Source organism: Natator depressus, chromosome 2 (genome assembly GCF_965152275.1).
Source record: "Natator depressus isolate rNatDep1 chromosome 2, rNatDep2.hap1, whole genome shotgun sequence".
NCBI lineage: Eukaryota > Metazoa > Chordata > Testudines > Cheloniidae > Natator > Natator depressus.
In genome coordinates this window covers 245,243,276-245,260,761 of record NC_134235.1, presented here as the reverse complement: position 1 = coordinate 245,260,761, position 17,486 = coordinate 245,243,276, and the positions used below count along the sequence as shown (strand labels likewise).

At 41.4% G+C, this 17,486-nt stretch overlaps 1 long non-coding RNA gene across 1 annotated transcript; it reads right to left on the bottom strand.

Annotated features, from left to right (window-relative positions):
• Positions 1 to 722: 722 nt before the first annotated feature.
• On the bottom strand, positions 723 to 17,275 carry LOC141981795 (uncharacterized). Its single transcript, XR_012637924.1, has 3 exons — positions 17,159 to 17,275; positions 3,811 to 3,892; positions 723 to 1,022 (listed from the first exon to the last, which is right to left on the bottom strand). It is a non-coding gene; the product is annotated as an uncharacterized LOC141981795 (long non-coding RNA).
• Between the last annotated feature and the right edge of the window lie 211 nt (positions 17,276 to 17,486).

Sequence of the window (17,486 nt, the reverse complement as noted above, 5' to 3'; positions counted from 1 at the left end):
GATGGTCTTCTGTCTCACCAATGCGGGAGGCAAACTTCTTGGTTCACACTAAATTCCAGAGAATCCTTCTCTGTCATCTCCATTGCAACTGCTACTTCAACAGCCTTCTTGAATGTAAGCATTGATACAATCAGTAACTTCTTGTGGACCTGGTCATTGCATAATCCAAAGACTAATTGGTCATGCCAGGCATCACTTAATGTTTGTCTAAACTGACAATGCTCTAATAACTTCCTTAAAGCAGCAACATACTGCACTACTGACTCTCCACTTCCCTGATGTCACGGATGAAGTCACTATCATTGTGTTGTCATCGACGGGATAGGAGAAAAATGTTCCTGCATTACTGCAGTAATTGCAGTGTACGTGGCAGTTCCAGACACGGTGGGAGACAATAGGTCATACAGCACTCTGTATGCCTTCAGACACATCACTGTCAGCAAGGCTGAAACTCGTTGTCCATCTGGAATGGTGTTGCAGATTACAAATTGCTCAAAACATTCGAGGTACACCATCCATGGTTTGTGGTTTTCATCAAACTCACCAGCTGCACCCACAAAAGGTGCCAATTCTCCGTTCTCCTGTTGGACTTCATGCCTCTTGTATGCCTTTGCCATGGGGAATTTTGTTGTTGCTGTTACTGCACTATCTGGGCTTCAGCACCCTCTGCTGGCTGTGTGCTTACACACTCCTTTGTCTGTACTTGGTCTCCCTCTGCTGGTGACACACCCTCAATGCTGACTAAGCTGTTTCTCTGCCTACATGCACATGGTCAGTCAAGCTGAATGCTTGCTTCCACTTCACTGCTCTGTTTGAACAATTCTGGCAGTAATTGCAGAACTCTTATCCTTTGTGTTATCTTTATTTTCCTATTTCCCCATCTCTAGCTGGCTGGCTCACAAGGTCCCAGCAGCAACAACAGCAGTCTGTCACCCTGTGCCTCTACATGGACTTCTGTCCCCATGTTTTACAGTATTATTTGCTTCCTTCTTTTTCTTCGTCTTCTTCAGGCAGAGGCAGCACTGGACACAATACATTTCTCATCATCATGATTATACTTCTGGAGCCAGCAAAGAAGGAGATAGACAGACAGACAGACAGACAGAAAGAGACACAGAGGGAGCTGAAAGAAACAGCTGTCTGCTGTGGCAACTTTATTATTCTGGCTGCAAAACTGAAACTAACATAAAAGTGAGGCTTTGCACTGACCATTTAAAGGGACGGGACATCACAACATCGACAGGGTTGAATCATGTTATTTTTATGGGAAATAAAAAGAGATGGGAGAAAGATTTCAAAACCACAACACTTTTAAAGCATATTGTGTCAGCCAGTACAGCAAGTGTTATTAACAGTGGGGTAGATTTCCAACTCACAAGTGGTAGTGAGGTACCCAAAATTCAGCGGGAATTAGGTGCCTGTTACTTATTGTTTATTTGAATTATGTAAAAATACACTGAAACACGGTCCTGCCCCCAAAAGCTAATGATCTAAGCAGATCAGTGATAAATGAAGGGTAGAGGAGAGGCACAAAATATAGTCAGGCAGTCTATTTTATAAATACAAAAATATCTACTATCCTGGACTGGACTCTACCCCATTGGTATTAGTTAGCAAACTTCTTGTAGGCAAGAAGTGGGTCTCAGGGAGGGATCTGAAGGATTAGACAGGTAGTGGCCTTGTGAGCTTGTTCAGATAGGGCATTCCACACATAAGTGGCAACAGAGAAAATGGACAAATGGGGGATGGCTGGTATCATCAACAGAGTGGAGGTGGTGGGGGACAATGTGGGGGAAGAGTTGTAAAGGATTTGCAATGTGAGGACAAGAAGATTATAGCTGGTATGGTGGAAAAGAGGGGAAAACTGAGGATACAAAGTGGGGGACATGATCAGGCAGGGTGGAATTTCTGCAATTTGCATGAATTGAAGGGGTGTGATATGAGTGTAGAGGAGGAGGTTGCAAGCTGGGAGACGGTGAGGGCCCGGCTGAGAGTCTCAGTTGCACAGACAGAAAGGTAAGGTCAGACATCACAGTTGTTAGGAAGGAAGAAGAGCAGGATTTAGATGTCCTGGATGTGTGAGATAAGAGAAAGGAAGGAGTCAAAGATGACACCCCACCACAAACCCTTCTTACTGCAAGTGAGAGAATGTAAACTGATCACTAGGGCTGAAAGTATGCCACAGAAACTATTTTGAATCATTACTAGTTACTTCCAGTCCTGCTTTTGCCACAGAGTGACAGCCTTTGGATGCCACAGAGTGACAGCCTTTGGATACCAGGCCGCCTGTTGGCTCTCAGGCTGCTGGGAGCTACTTGCTGCTTGTCATTCAGACAACTTATGGCTAGTGTGGCGTTTTATCCTAAAGCATGGTTGCGTGGAAGGTAGATCAATGGAGGGGCTGGTTGATGTGCAGGCTGTGGGCCCACAGGATGTAAGGAATCAAAGGAAGAGAGTGCTGGCTTCCTCACACCTTCAACAGGACTAGTAATTCCCCAGGGGAAAGTGAAGAGGCAACTTTGAAGAAGGTAAGGCCTGGTCTTCCCCTACATTTCCGGCTGCTGCCACTCCCACCTCCCTTCCCACTGAAAGTAAATTTACTGCTTCCTTACCAGGTGTCAGATCTTGTGGTACCGGCAATGTAACCGGCACAGATGGGGATGAGAATAGTTATAAGGAGCTGGAAACAGAACACAAACCTTCGCTGCTATTCACAGCTCTTTATAAACTCCCAATCCCCTGCTGTAGATACGAGACAGGGCTGCCTCCTTGGAAGCCTGGATTCTTCTCTGAACTATAGGAATTTCTTCTAAGTCACCACAACTGGATTGAAAATTTCATGCTTGAAAATTTTGGCTTTAACCTCCTTGTACCTCATCTTATATGTAAAACGAGGGTGATAATACCTACTCCATAGGACACTTGGACGCTATGCTAACTGATGTTCATAAAACACTTGGGATCTTTCGATGGAAGGCATTAGAGTTGCAAAGTATTAATGATTATTATGCTCCAATTTCATACCTTCCTACATGTATTAAGAGACAGGCACTGTTTCATAAGATCACCTCCCACACACAGGTTCAAGATAGGCAGTGTACAAGACATCATTTCAATACAACACCTGCATCTTGGACATGCTATATTAAAACACAAATAAAATAACATGCATTCAAATAATGGCTAAGGGTGAGGCTTAAAACCTCAAAGGCAAACATTTTTAGGTAAAGCTGAAACTGTGTTCATAGTGCAACTCACTCATCGGGCTGCACCTGGGTGAAATTTTCCTTATGAAATTCCAAGCCCCACAGATCAAACCCAGCTACTGGAATGTGTTTTGTTACATACAGAAACCTCAGCCCACTTGTGTGCAAAAAGTAAAGCTAGCCCATTTTCCAGCAAACCTGGAACATGTTGGAAACTATCTTCACAAAACTTTGTCATGTAGACCTGGCCTCCGTAAATAGAAGCGTACTGCACAATAACGTGCCGAATGGACACTGCTAGGCTTGAAAGTGCACCGTACACTTTCAGTGCACCGTATCAGTGTCTATACATTAGTGCATGGCAAGCTGGAGTGCTGTCCATTCACACCTTGGCTTGCCGCATAGTCACTAAATAGACAAACCCAGAGATGGTTCTGAAGAAAAACTCTGGATATGAACAACCCAGAATTTGGATGTAAACTTCATGGTAAATTCCTAGTTCTATAATAAGCCAGACAAAACTCCTGAAGCCTGAAAAAGTTCAAATGCAGATACAGAGCCAAATATCAGCCATATGGGGCTATTTTGAATAAATACGACTTACACTTTATGCCTCTGGATCTTGAAGGACATTCTACAAAACAGACGTCATGGTGAAATATATGGCATTGTGCTCCATCAGTGCCCTGCAACACATCACAGCAACAGTAAAAGGAATACAGCGGAACTCATACATAAGAATGAGGAGTGACACTTTCCCTTGCATTGTCTACAAGAAAAGGATCAACATTTCTAGGACGGTGACAGAGGATTCTTGTGCAATTCACTTTCTGTGCTGGTTTGCCGTAGCCAAGTTTTGGTGTTCTTCAGAGCACAATGCATGTGCTTTAGATAAACTGTCCTTTTTAAAATATAAAGGCCTGCAATGAATACAGCTGTTCAGGTGAGGTCTTATCAGTTCAGTGTAAGAGCTATTATAACCTCTTTTATCTTTCATGTGATCTATCTATCTATCTATCTATCTATATCTTTCACCATCCAACTCACATGCAATTCAATTCAGTGAGACTTTATTGGCTTGACAAGCTATACAAGCCTTGCCAAAGTGCAAGAAAAGGACCCCTTTGGTATGTGGCAGAGGCCAGTATGACCCACCAAGGATAAAGTGGCACATTGTGTTTGAACCCCTGTGTCCCTTTGTCATTACTGTCCATTTCTGATCTGGTGGCCGGTCGCTACTCTCTTCATTCTCCCATATACAAACTCTCCTGCTCTGTCTCTCACTCTCTCTCACACACACACACGCCTACCTCCAAATTTCTTATAAAAACCATACGTCAAACTGTAAAAATAATAGCTGCTGAAAATAACCTTTGGAGTTCAATCAGTTTCGTGGTCTGTATTTTCCCCACCGGGGGTTGTTGTCAGGAAGTCTATTTGCATATAGACATTTGACACATTTTACAATTTGCAACAGAGTGTAGGTGTTGCAGTATTTGTGAAGTTTCCTGGCTGATTCTTACAGTTTATTTAATAGAGACAGAGGTTTGTATTCTGAAATATTGGGAGACTGAAGAGTGCACGTGGGGGAGGATAACATTTGTCAAGAGAACTCAGCATATACTGTGGAGGAATGTGCCCCCTGTTGGAGAAATTTGTGCAACTCTAGTGTCTAGACTATTTTATACATTCAGCTTTCAGAATAAAAACCACAGGGTTTCTGATTTGGGAGTCAATTCTCCCCACCCCCATCTGTATAACCTATTTCAGTGACTGGAGCTGGGGTTTACACTTAGTGGTGCTCCAACTCCGATTTCAGCTATTGTTAAGACAGGTATGACATAACGTATCTGAAAATAGCACCCTGGACCCACGTATTCACCGCTGCTATATATGGTTATGATAGTTTGTACAAAGAATGCCTTGTAAGATATATGAAAAGTCAGGATTTGCTGAAACTCATTGTTCTCTCAAAATATGCATAACATCATTGTATATGGAGTTATGATATTTTGTTATATGGTTGTTATTGAAATATGTTTGAGTCTGGTAGATGCCCACAGATAGCCCTTCAGTGGCAACAAAGGAGAAACTGACTCCTCAGATTTACATTAGTACTAGCCAGCCATGTGTTGGTGGCCCACTAAGGAGAATCTACTTTCCCAATGGGCCCCTCCCAGAGACTCCTAAGAGAGCATGTACACAATGGGGGCTGTCTAACCCCTGTGACACAGCAATGATCTTTCCAGCACCTGGAAGAGAGTATAACGAGGGGGGGGGGAATGGCATCACCACTTCACCTCTCTCTTCCCCCATCTCAACACCTGGAAACAAGATCTTTGGAAGACAAAGAGAAGCCTTCATGAACTGGGGAGGAAGGGATGGTCCTAGCTAGAATGCTTTCTAGCTAGTATGAACTGTGAACTGAATTCTGCTTGCAATGTCCAGTAGGGTGAGAAAAAGTTTGATTCAAATCTTGCTTAGCCTGCTAAAGTTTAGGATTTAGACTTCAATTTTACCTTTTATTTCTTATGTAACCAACTCTGACCTCCATGCCTAACACTTACAATCACTTAAAATCTATCTTTCTGTAGTTAATAAACTTATTTTACTGTTTTGTCTTTACCAGTGAGTTTGTCTAAAGTGCTTGGGTAATCTGCTCAGATTACAATGGCTGGTGCATGCCCACTATCCCTTGATGAAGTGGCAAATTAATTAATGAGCTTGCATTGTTCAAGAGAAAGTCTTGAGCAGTGTAAAACGGTCCATTTGGGGGGTGCAAGACTAGGGCTGGGGGGATTTGCTGGTGTCTGCCTGTGTATAGTTAATGAGTGACTGTGCAAGCCTGCATGTAACATTGGGTGTGCCTTCACATGCTAATGGCTGTGTGAAAGTGAAGCCTGAAGGGGCTGCTTGTCACTAGCAGAGCAGTGTGAGAGGTACCCTGATCCACAGTTAAAAGGGACACAGTGGTCCCATAGTCCAGTTTGTACTTTTGTCACAACAGGATTGACACAGTGTGTCAGGACACAGCAGAGGGCTACTCATTACATCCAAAAAATGACAACAACAAAAAAAGACACTTTCCATTATATCTGCATAAAAGCTAGAACATGTTCACGTTACTTCAGTCTGTGCTATTGTATGTGATGTACTGTAAATAGTGATTCCTGCCTTCTCACTGCCATTTCAGCAACAAGAGGCACAAAATAAAATTTCTTGAAACTTATATCACTCCATTTTCTAGTGAGCATTTTTCTGCCTTTAACTGGCATGTATTGCAGTCCCCCCCTCCAACCCCCCAGCACAGCAGTATGAACATTCAGTTCTCTTCAGAGCCTCATATGGTGCCCATCACCTTGATGTTTGAGCACTTGTCCTGGGGCTAGATCATCCCATACTCTCCCTTTAAACAATTCTTGTCCTGCTTCTAGGTGGACCTGGGCAATACAATAAAATTGCCAATTAAACTAGACAAACCTGTTAACCCCAACATAGCAAAACTTCATGTTAGATTTTGTAAAGAAAGTAAATGTGTTCTTTGACAAATAACTCTTTCTAAAGTGCAAATTTCATATCAGGTGAGAAAGTAGATTTAGTTCCTTCTTTAAGGGCCTGAGCCCAAGCCTATTGAAGCCAATGGAAAGATTCTCACTGACTTCAATGGTCAATGGATCCTAAACGTAGACATCTCTTTAATGTATTTAGTTTCCTTTCTTAGGTTCATTCTTGAAATCTAGCTGGTTTACTGTTAATAAAAGTTAAAAGGGAGTTTCTGCCTCAGCATGATATGATTTAAAATTCAATATACTTGCAAATAGAACTGGTTGAGTCATTTGTTGTGATCAATAGTTGCTATGAGTTTATCCCTTTTTTCTGTTCATGGATTGTTTGTGAAGGGATACGGATTTCTGATTTGTTATTCATGAGTGTTTGCTAACTAGTTTGCATGAACAATGTTAAGCCTATGGTTTTCTTGCAAACTGCTCCCTTGAGTATACACAACATCCTCTACATGCTGTGTATGACTGGTAACTTAACTCACATGGAATTATTTCTGATCTCTGACTGGCCAACTGAAACATTTTTAAAAGGAGTAATAAGACAGGATGACTGGCAAATCCAAACAACATACTTCCAGTCCAAATTTTGTTAAAAATTATTCATGACTAAAATCTGCAAAACTTCCAGGATTCACAACCATTTTCATGATTATATGAATATTCTCAAAGAATATGAACCCACAAATAGCAGTGGAGTGAAGCGATTATATCCATCTATTTATTTTTTGATTAATCAACAAGCTCTTCTTTTGTAAGTTTGATAAGAAGATACACATAGATACTCAGTGTTCATACTTTTTGTATTCCTAAATATTTAACTGACAAAGCACCTGCATAAAACAATATCACAAAGAATGGTCAACAGCAATTGAAAATAGTGTTAGTACAGGTGTTGTATGAATATCTTTGATCTTGAAAGCTCTGCTTCTTTTAAAAGCTTTAGGGAGGATGAATGTGTTTAAGTCAAAGAGAAAGAACCCACAAGTATTTTTTTCTAAAGGAGACAGGAAGAAAAATTACTTACTTTACTCAAATACCTGTTTCACTATAGGAAGAATAAGATCTAAAAGGAAACTAGTTTTTTTATATATAAAGAAATCAAACAGGATTAATTCAGTTAACACTACCTCACCACTGGTAAAATATGTAATACATTATTCATAGCTCTACGATGAACTACTGTCAGGCACCCTGATGGATTTCAGCTCTAGCATAAGCCTAAAATAGATACTTTCCTCCAGATGATTGCAGCTTTAGAATGTTTAGCATACACAGAGCGATGGAAGGTAATGGATACGTTCACACAGTGAATGCTGACTGCAGCCCTGATGCTGCAGTGAGGTGGACCCTTGCATTTGTCAATATCTCTGTTCCTAGGAGGAGCCTTCAATGAGACTTTGCAGGAGCAAGGTTCACCTGTCTTAATCACCCTGAATGATCAGGGCCTTATGCATCAAAATACCTGTATGATTTGTTACATAAGAATGGCCATACTGGGTCAGGTCAATGGTCCATTTAGCCCAGTATACTGTCTTCCAACAGTGGCCAGTGCCAGGATCTTCCGAGGGAATTAACAGAACAGGCAACCATTGAGTGATCTATCCTCTGTTGTCCACTGTCTGCTTCTAGCAGCCAGAGGCTAGGGACACCCAGAACATGGGGTTGCATCCCTGCCCATCTTGACTAATAGCCATTGCTGGACGTATCCTCCATGAACTTATCTACAAAAATAATACAATTGAAGTAACGTGTAGGAATGCATGGCTTAATTTTTTTTTAAATTGACTAGTGATTTTGGATGCTTCCAGTGGCCAACCTGAGACATGTTAGAAGAGTCTTGATTTTCAGGGAATGGGTGCTCAGCACTTCTGGAAACCAGGCCTCTTTAGGGTGTCTAAAGTTGGGCATTCAAACACCTCAGCCCAGATCCTCAAAGGTATTTAGGCACCTAACTCCCATTGAAATCAATAATCACTTTCACCCACAAAAGGGCTGAACTGTGCCTTTAGGCTTAGCCCTGAGCAAGAGCTGATGAATGAGCAGTAGCCCCAGAAGGCATTGTGCCTCAGAGACAATTCTTTGGGGCACAATTCCTCCTCTCTCACTCTGCGGTGGATGTAAGTTATTGCAACTCTTGAAAGAGTTCAGCTTACTTCCCCCTTCACACCTGGCCAGCTACTCTTGTCTTTGCTCCATCCCCCAATAGTCTATTTGCAAGTAGCTGGAGGGCAGGGATCATGATCTGCAGCAGACCCAGACTCAAGATCCAGGTTAGCTGCGTAAGGAGACCTTACTCACCTGAGTGAAATAAGGGCACAATCTAGCTCCTAAGAGGTATATGATGAAAAATAAAAGGAAACCTTTCTTTCTAGAGCACCCTATATTTATAAGTCAAGTTTTGCCTGTACCCTATATTTATAAATCCTACTTTCAAATCTTCAGCTAAATATTTTGGTATTATTATTATTTGTATTACCATAGCACCTAGGAGCCCTCATCATGGAGCAGGACCCCCCAGTGCTGTACAAATAATAGCTCTTCTAGAAGATCATAAATGAGGAAATGAAATTAAAGGGTGTTTGGCCTAAGTAAGGACTGAAAAAATTGGGCCCACAGCAGTGGGAGAGATTCTTATATCATCACCTATGAGAAAAATATCTGTTGGAGAAAATGAATAGAATTATTCTGGTTTAATAAGGGATCAGTGTAGCATGCAAAACATTCTTTTGCTGAGGTCTATCAATCAATTTTAAATAGTGAGGATGTCAGCAGGAAATGCAACCAACCTTAAAGAATCAGGTTTTCAGATGGTATAGCTACTTCTTGAAGCCATTTTGCTCCAAAGGAAAGGAGAGGAGAAGAGGAGGTATTGGGAAGGCTTTATAATACAGAGTCAGCAGCATATAGCATCTCAGAATAAAGATCATCCTTGAGCCAGCCCATCCTACAGTGAAGGCTGCAGCACATTGTAGCTCTGTTAGGATTGATCCACTAATAAAACTGCCTTCTTCATGTTATAGCTAAATGCTGAAGTGAGAAGATTTTCAGTAAACCACAATAAAGTCAGTATTTTAAAGAGAGAACTGAATGAAGATACATACATTGTGAGAAGAAAAGAAAGGACTTTTTATCCCTGACATTTGCCTTAGAATCCAAGACAAGTTGGAAAACCAGAGATCAATTGTTTAAGATTGAGTGTTCACTGGAACTTTTATCTAACTGTTTTTGTTTAACTTCAGAGCTGAAATTTAAAAGCCATCCTGCTCTGTATAATTAAAGGAATTGTGTTTTGGGACCCTCCCCCCTCAAAAAAAGACACTGCTCTTTAAGATCTCTGATAGTAACTTTGCTCCATTGTGATACTAATCCCCAACAATGAGATTCTCAACCTCAACAGCTGGAGAACGGCTTTACAATACCAAATTTTCACAAAACCGAAGTGGCTAAAAGCTACTGTAGCTCTACATTCCCTGAGGTGTCTTGTGAAAACATTCAGAAGCTTAGCACCGTACTTAGTTTTTTTAAAGTTTTGTCTACCCAGCCCATGTCTGCAATAAAAAAAGCATTCAGCATCTTGGGATTACAAGAGCAACAATTAAAGTAAAGCCTAAAAGCTGACCTCTCTTCAAAACCTTGAGGTATTGCTGTGCAGGAAACTATTTTATACTTATGCGCCAATTTTTGCATAAGCCTTAAGCCACACATAAGCAAACAAAGGCTAAAGGAACAGTCATCTCTCCCAAACACTAGTGGCAAACACAAACATGGGTGTTTTGTGTAGCTGGTGAAAGGTGGTTTAGGAATGGAACCATAATTCACTCTGATTGCAAGATTTGACTTCTTCTCTTTCAGAGTGAAAAGCTAAATTTGAAGCCTCACAATCCCTTTGGTCAACTCGCCTAGGATGCACTTCATAAAGTATCCTTTTCACACAAGCATGTTATAAGTTTAACTTGAAAGTGCCCTTTAATGTCCAGAAAGAGAAAAAGCAAAGTGAAGAAATTTCTCTGACACTTTGATGCTGGGGTTCTCAAAGCTGAAGTACAACAAATAAAGAACAAAATAAACTCTGGTGATTTGTTTCTTCTTTAACTCACAACTTTGTTCTGCATCACACAATTTCAATTATAGATATATATATAGAGAGAGAGTGACAAGGGCATGGGATGCATTGTAAAATTTTAATACACCAGTGTATTAGATCATCTACAAAGCTCAAACAAAATATTTTCAATATGATGTAATAACTGGTCGTTACATCCATTGGCCCAGATTACCTCTTCCCATAGTAAACCCAAAGGGATGGATTTCTGGGGATGAAATCTTCATGATGATCCCCTTGTGGAGTTTTTACCAATTTTCACCATCCGGAGGTGCTGGATGCCAGATAATAAACAGCACTGTGCCTTTTAAAAAGAAGAGTGGCAGACTGGGATGACAAGGAGGAGGCTGGATGACCAGAAGTTAAGGGAAGGTGCAGGTCAACTGCACCAGAAGCTGCATATGTTGGAGAACTATAACCAAACAAGAGATTGCTCAGTTATAAGAAGAAATTGCTTGGTTGTTTTGTGCCCAAATGTATAGACTGGGCCAATAAAACCAGGGTTACAGAAATTGCAGTTTGCATTAATTCTGTGGCTCAGATTACTCTGACGAGACATAAAAAAAGTTGATAAGTGACTGTCACTTTAAACCAGGGCCCAAATGTAGAGAGAACAGAGGGGGGGAAAGAGGTGTGACGTGCTTAATGGGCCACTAGGCCTACCTTAAATAAACTACTTATGCATGCTATCATATTGGCCCCATTAGAAAATCATCAGAACAAAAATTCCACACCATACCCTCTACCTTCAGCTATGGGGGTGTTTACATTCAGATCCAGGATCTAGATCCAAGCTTTGCAGGTGACTCCTATATTTATAACAGGCAAAACCAAAACCGTGACCCAAACATTGCCCAAAACAATTGGATCCAGATTTTTGCCACTTGTTCCATCTCTACAATTGCCAATTTTTGCATGTGTAAATGTTCACTTGCATGCTCAAATATTTGGTTTGTGTGTTCATCTGATTCATTCAAATTTTGCAGATGTTACTTAACCAATGACCTTTGAAAATTTGGCCTCAAATATATTTAGGACCATTTAAACATTAACTTTTTCAGAAAAGAAAGGATCTAAAGAAAGTTTCTGCAAGCTGCACATCAGAGATTCAGGGCTCAGTTGTGCTTTAAGACATAGTCTTGGCTGTATTGCGAGTTGTGAGGCAGAGCCCTGCTCATACTTCCCTACTTGGAGATGAGATTGCCGACAGTGGCAATAGTCTGGAACCCAGTTCTGCCATTGTGCCTGCAACTTCTCTTACATTATGCACCCTATGAGAGGCAGAGCACAATTTTTCCCTCATGCGCTGATGTTCATTCCTCATCCAAGCTGTACTCTCTCGTTTGCAAACTTGCTTTCTCTTCATCCAGTGAAGAACCAGCATAAAAACACAACCCCCAAATCTCACCATTTCATCACGGTAACTGAATGCATCCAGTCCTACACAGAACAATTAATCAGGCTGAAGATTGGTTCATGGAACACCAAGAAAAGTACTACTTTGTTCTTTGTTTGTTATTGCTCACCTTCTGGGTAGTTATTGCAGAAAAGTTAACGTTAAGAGGAAGGTCTTATGTTGTGTTGTGAAGGTGGATCCATGGTCATTTTCACACCTTGTAGAAGGGAGTCCTGCAGCAATCAGCCAGCTGCTAAGAATGCCCAATCCTTTCACCTACAAGCCATGTGTAGGCACCCCACTAGCAAAGCTATACACTATCCTATAACATGGAAAGCAATGGAGCCATTAAAATGACAAAACAAAATTCAGAATTAGATCATTGTATTTTGATCTCGTTCTGACTGAGCAGAGCTGGGAAGGAAATGAAAGGGGATGTCTCAGGGAGACTGGGAAAGGAATACAGGGAAAACATAGACTATGCCCCAAAATGACATTTATGTCATCATCCCCCTGGTGTTTTGGTGAGAGAAGAGTGCTAAGTCTGAGTTGCTCCCCAATAAGAGGATTTGTATACATGATTTCATTTTTATATCTGTTACCAGACACAGACAAAGACTATCTGTGACTATAATGCAAAGGTCAATAAACTATTTATTAAGGGATTATTTAAGGGAAGATTTATTTTGCAGTATCATATCTGGTCACAATTGTCAAACAGAAAGAATAACTGGCATTTATTTAGCTCTTTAAGCCATCAAAGCACTGTACAAGCTTTAACTAATTGGGTAAATTAATTATCCAAAGCAAAACAGCACCCTGATTCTTTCATATATATTAGTAGCTTCTTGGAGATGAAGTTTGCCTAACTGTATCTAGTCAGTGGCACAGAAAGCCAATTTTAAAACTTTCTTAAGGGTATGTAATAATAATCTATGGGGGTATCCGTTTCTAGCTATTTAAGCACAAGTCTCTTGCAAATGTATTAAACTGAACACATAGATTTGCTCTTACTTTATCTATATCTCTAGGTATTAGAGCTAATCAAAATATTTTCAATGCAATATTTTTGTCAGAAAATGCTATTTCATCAAAATCAAAAGATTTCATGGGAATCTGTCAATTTTGATGAAATTTTTGATGGAAAAACTTCATAACCTTTTGAATCATGTTTACTTTCTTGTTTTGTTTTGACTTTCATGTTTCACTTCATTCTGACTTTATTTTTCCATATCATTTAAACTTTTGATTTTTTTTAAACTTTTTTCCCTTTCCTTGTAATTTATTACATTATAATTTGGATATATTTTGTTTAATATTTTACATTTGTACATTATATTTCACATTTGATACTATCATGTTTTGACATTATTGAAACAAAATGGTTTGATAAGGTCATTTCAATGTTTCTGAAATGAAAGATTTCAGAATTTTCAATATGCTGTAAAATTTGACATTTTGTCCTGATTCAGGATGAAAGGATATTTTAAAATGGGGTGAAAGGAAAGCTAGTTTGTCAGCAAAGAAAGGGAACTTGTTCCAGGCATATAGTAACCTCTTTAACAGTGATGGCATTTATGTATATAAAATCCACACTTACTACAACGAGAACAAACCCTGGTAAAATGCAATGAACTTCATATACATTTAAAAATATTTAATTGGGCATGAAGGCGTCAATTCCAATGCCCAGTTCAAAGAGCCTGGCTAGGGGCCATGCAGACGTGCAAAGGGCATGGGGATGGGTCTCTCCCAAGGCTGCAGATTGGCTACAGAGCTGGTCCACAAAAAGCTGCCCTTGCCTAATGGCTAGAGTATGTTCTGCAGCCCCTTACATGGCCCCCACCAGAGGGAGGGAGTACTGGAGAAACTATGTAACTGTGAATCCCTTAGCACCATACAAACTTTATCCTCAATCCCCAACACCACAGTCCATGTGCTCTTCAATACATGCAGGCCCTGGAGACCTGAGCACTATATTGCTCCATCTCCTCTGTAGCCCAGAGATCTGGCTGGTTGCTGCTGTGGGGGCAGGGTTGATAGGTTGCATTCCAGCTAGGGTTAGTTCTCCATCAGCCTAGAAGAATTGTCAGGGCAGTGGAATTACCAGGATTTTCAATACTGCTGTACTCAGTTGCCCTAAGCAGCAGGCCCAGGACGCTGAAGACCAGAGGCTCCACTCATGGGGAAGGTGGCTAAATGCCTCATTCTGAGAAGGCATGATGCCTTCCATTGCTTAAATCATTTGCTCTTTGTCTAAACATCTTAGTTAACCTCCCTGACCTCCCACTTTTTCTTGGGGAAGTTTATTCGGAAGCTTGTGGCTACAGCTGGTTGAAATTCTTTGAAAAATGAGCTGTTTTGCAAATGAAAATTATTGTTCATTTCCAATTTTTCTGGGTTTTTTTTTCAAGAAAATACCAAAACGTTTTCTGTTTTTTGAATCAAAAAATAAATCTCTAAAAATTCTCAAGAATAATTATGAAAAACCTTGGTTTCTTTCCAAATTTTCATGGACAATCCTTACCACTTTCTGCCCAGCTCTGCTTGTGACTGGCTAGTTCAACGCACAGGTTTCCTCATATTTTTTTACTCAGGATTTAGGCCATTTCATGCCACACAACGTGGCTTAAGGTGATCTTCCGTTAGCAATGGAGAGTAAGGAAAGAGCCTTGCTGATGATCCTTATTTCAGCAGCCATTGATATCAGGTCGGGGCACCATTAGGAGTGGGCAGGAGTGTTCTTGGTGGTTGTCCTCATTTCAGAAGAAATACAGTCAGGTTGATTAATAATCCTTCTTGTTCTCACTTATGGACTTTTGCAGAGCCCCATTCTGTCCCTCCTGCTGTGAGGTTACTGGGGCAGTTCATAGAAATGGTTGTCAGCTTTCTGAGCATTTCACAACAAAGGTAACGTTTGTTACTTATTAATTGAATCAGTTTGTACTATGCCTATTGCAAAGGGATCTAATGACTGTACGGAAATCACAACACAAATACTAAAACATGTCCAAAAGACAAGCCAACCTGCCTAAACGCATAGCCAGACCACATCAAAGTAATCTGGCAAATCAAATAACTCAATAACCATCTGGCAAACCAGCCAACAACAAAAGGCATAAATTCCCCACTGATGCAATGAATGGTGGAAAAAAATAGAGAGCAAAATCCAAAAAACAAGGAAGGGGGACAGAAAACAGCCAAGCAAAATAAATATGATGTAGCGATTTCCAAAGAAGGAAGTTTGCTTCTCTCCACCCCACCTTGTTTCTGCAGCATAAATATTCGTTTTCACTTGGATCTTATAGGACTTGAGATGAAAGCCCTTTCTTGTTAAATTACTGAGAATGTTTCTGAACTGATTTATCCATCCTTCACATATCTCAGCTGATAAAGACTGGACCACAAAAGAAAAATGGATTTAGACAAAAACACTCCTTAAATTGTGGCTATGTTGGCATCCACAATTACACAATATTATCTTACTTCAGGGCCAGGGTACCAAGGGAAATTTGAAGGCCACTTAAAATTGGCTAACAAATATAAGCATTGTTGCCACCTCGTACAGTATTTGCATACTATCTAGAAAGCAAAGTGCAATAATTAGATAAAGCAGATTCACTTATATATGAACTCTAACAATCTTAAATTCCATTTGTAGCAAAGTCTATGTCTCAGATTGTTACAATGCACTGCAGTATGCAATTATTAATTCTAGTTAGATTTATTTAGCTACCTAGTTTTCAGTGTAATTAATGCACGTATCAGCACATATACAAAAAATAAAATCAAGTAATCCGAGAATGACACATTGTCAGAATAATAACTTTCCCTACCAATAACTACCAAGAAAATCAGCCTTTCCCAACTCACCCCATCAGCCTGTGCAGTATGCCATGAAGGTCACTGTTCCTCAGGCCAGATCCTCAGTTGATATAATCAGCATAGATCCACTGAAGTCAAAGTGCACTGAAGTCAATGGTGCTACTCTGATTTACACCAGCTGAGGATCTAGCCCATGGGGTCTGCCTGACCATAGATGAAGAAAAGTCCAGAGTTGAAGGTTCTCTACTGAGAATCTCTGGTACCCAGACCTTAGGTATGTAAATCTAGAGACTGTCAGCAAATTTCCCAAAGATCTCCACTGCCAGGATGCAGCATGAAGACTTAGGTGCCCCCTAAAATAGTCAGGACACAGGGTGGGATCCATAAAGGGACTTAGGCATTGCAACACTGAACATCACAGTGCCTCCTTTTAGGTTCCTAGAAAATCACAGGAACAACACTGTGATCTACAAAACCGAGTTAGGGCACCTAGGCACCTACACAATGAATGGGGAGAGACAGGTGCCTTAGAATGGGACACCCAAAAGCTAGCATGCTAGGTGGGAGCTGCCAACGACAGGGGTGTGTGCTAAGCCCCTCCCCTCCCTCAGAGATAGGCAAAAAAGTTCAGGCTGCAGGGAGATGCCTAGCACTGCTAGCAATCCACCAACAGGAACGCATCTCCTTGAGTCAGGTACCTTAGGTGCCTAAGCTGCTTCTGGTAGGAATGAGTTCAGCGCCTGCCTTGCTCAACACCGAGCAGCTAGAGGTCCTCGTGCCAGTGCCACCTGGCTTAGAACTTTTAACCCAGTGGTTAGAACACTCACCTGGAATGTGGAATTCCCTGGTCTACCTGAGCAGGAGAAACCATCTCTCAGGAGGGTGCCTCAATTACCAGACTATGGGATATTATGATGCATGGACAACTCATGCCTCCTGACACTGGGGAGGGCACAACTGAAAGGGGAGGACATGTGACAGCCCTACGTGTCTCCTCTGCCCAGCGACCTCCCTGACCTGCGCCCAGCCCGGGGCCACCATGCTCTCCCCACCCCTCCAGAGTTACCTGTCCTTCTCCCACTGTGCCTCTGCCCCAGTATGTTTGCCCACTCTCCCTGGCAGCTGGGTCCAGGAGGGGAGTGGGAGGGAGCCGCTTCTCACACCGGCTAAAACTGGCCACTCCAGGTCACTGACTCTGCAGCACGGTGGCTGCCTGAAAGAGAGCTGGAGACTCCCCTCCCTCCTGGGATATTTCCAGCTCGCTCGGCCTATCCCCAGCAGCCGGGACCACAGCGGGTGGGCTGGGCTGCTGCCTCCCCAGCCAAGCTCTCTCTCAGGCAGCTGCTGCACTGCACAGAGCAGCGACCCAGAGCAGCCAGCATGAGAAGCAGCTG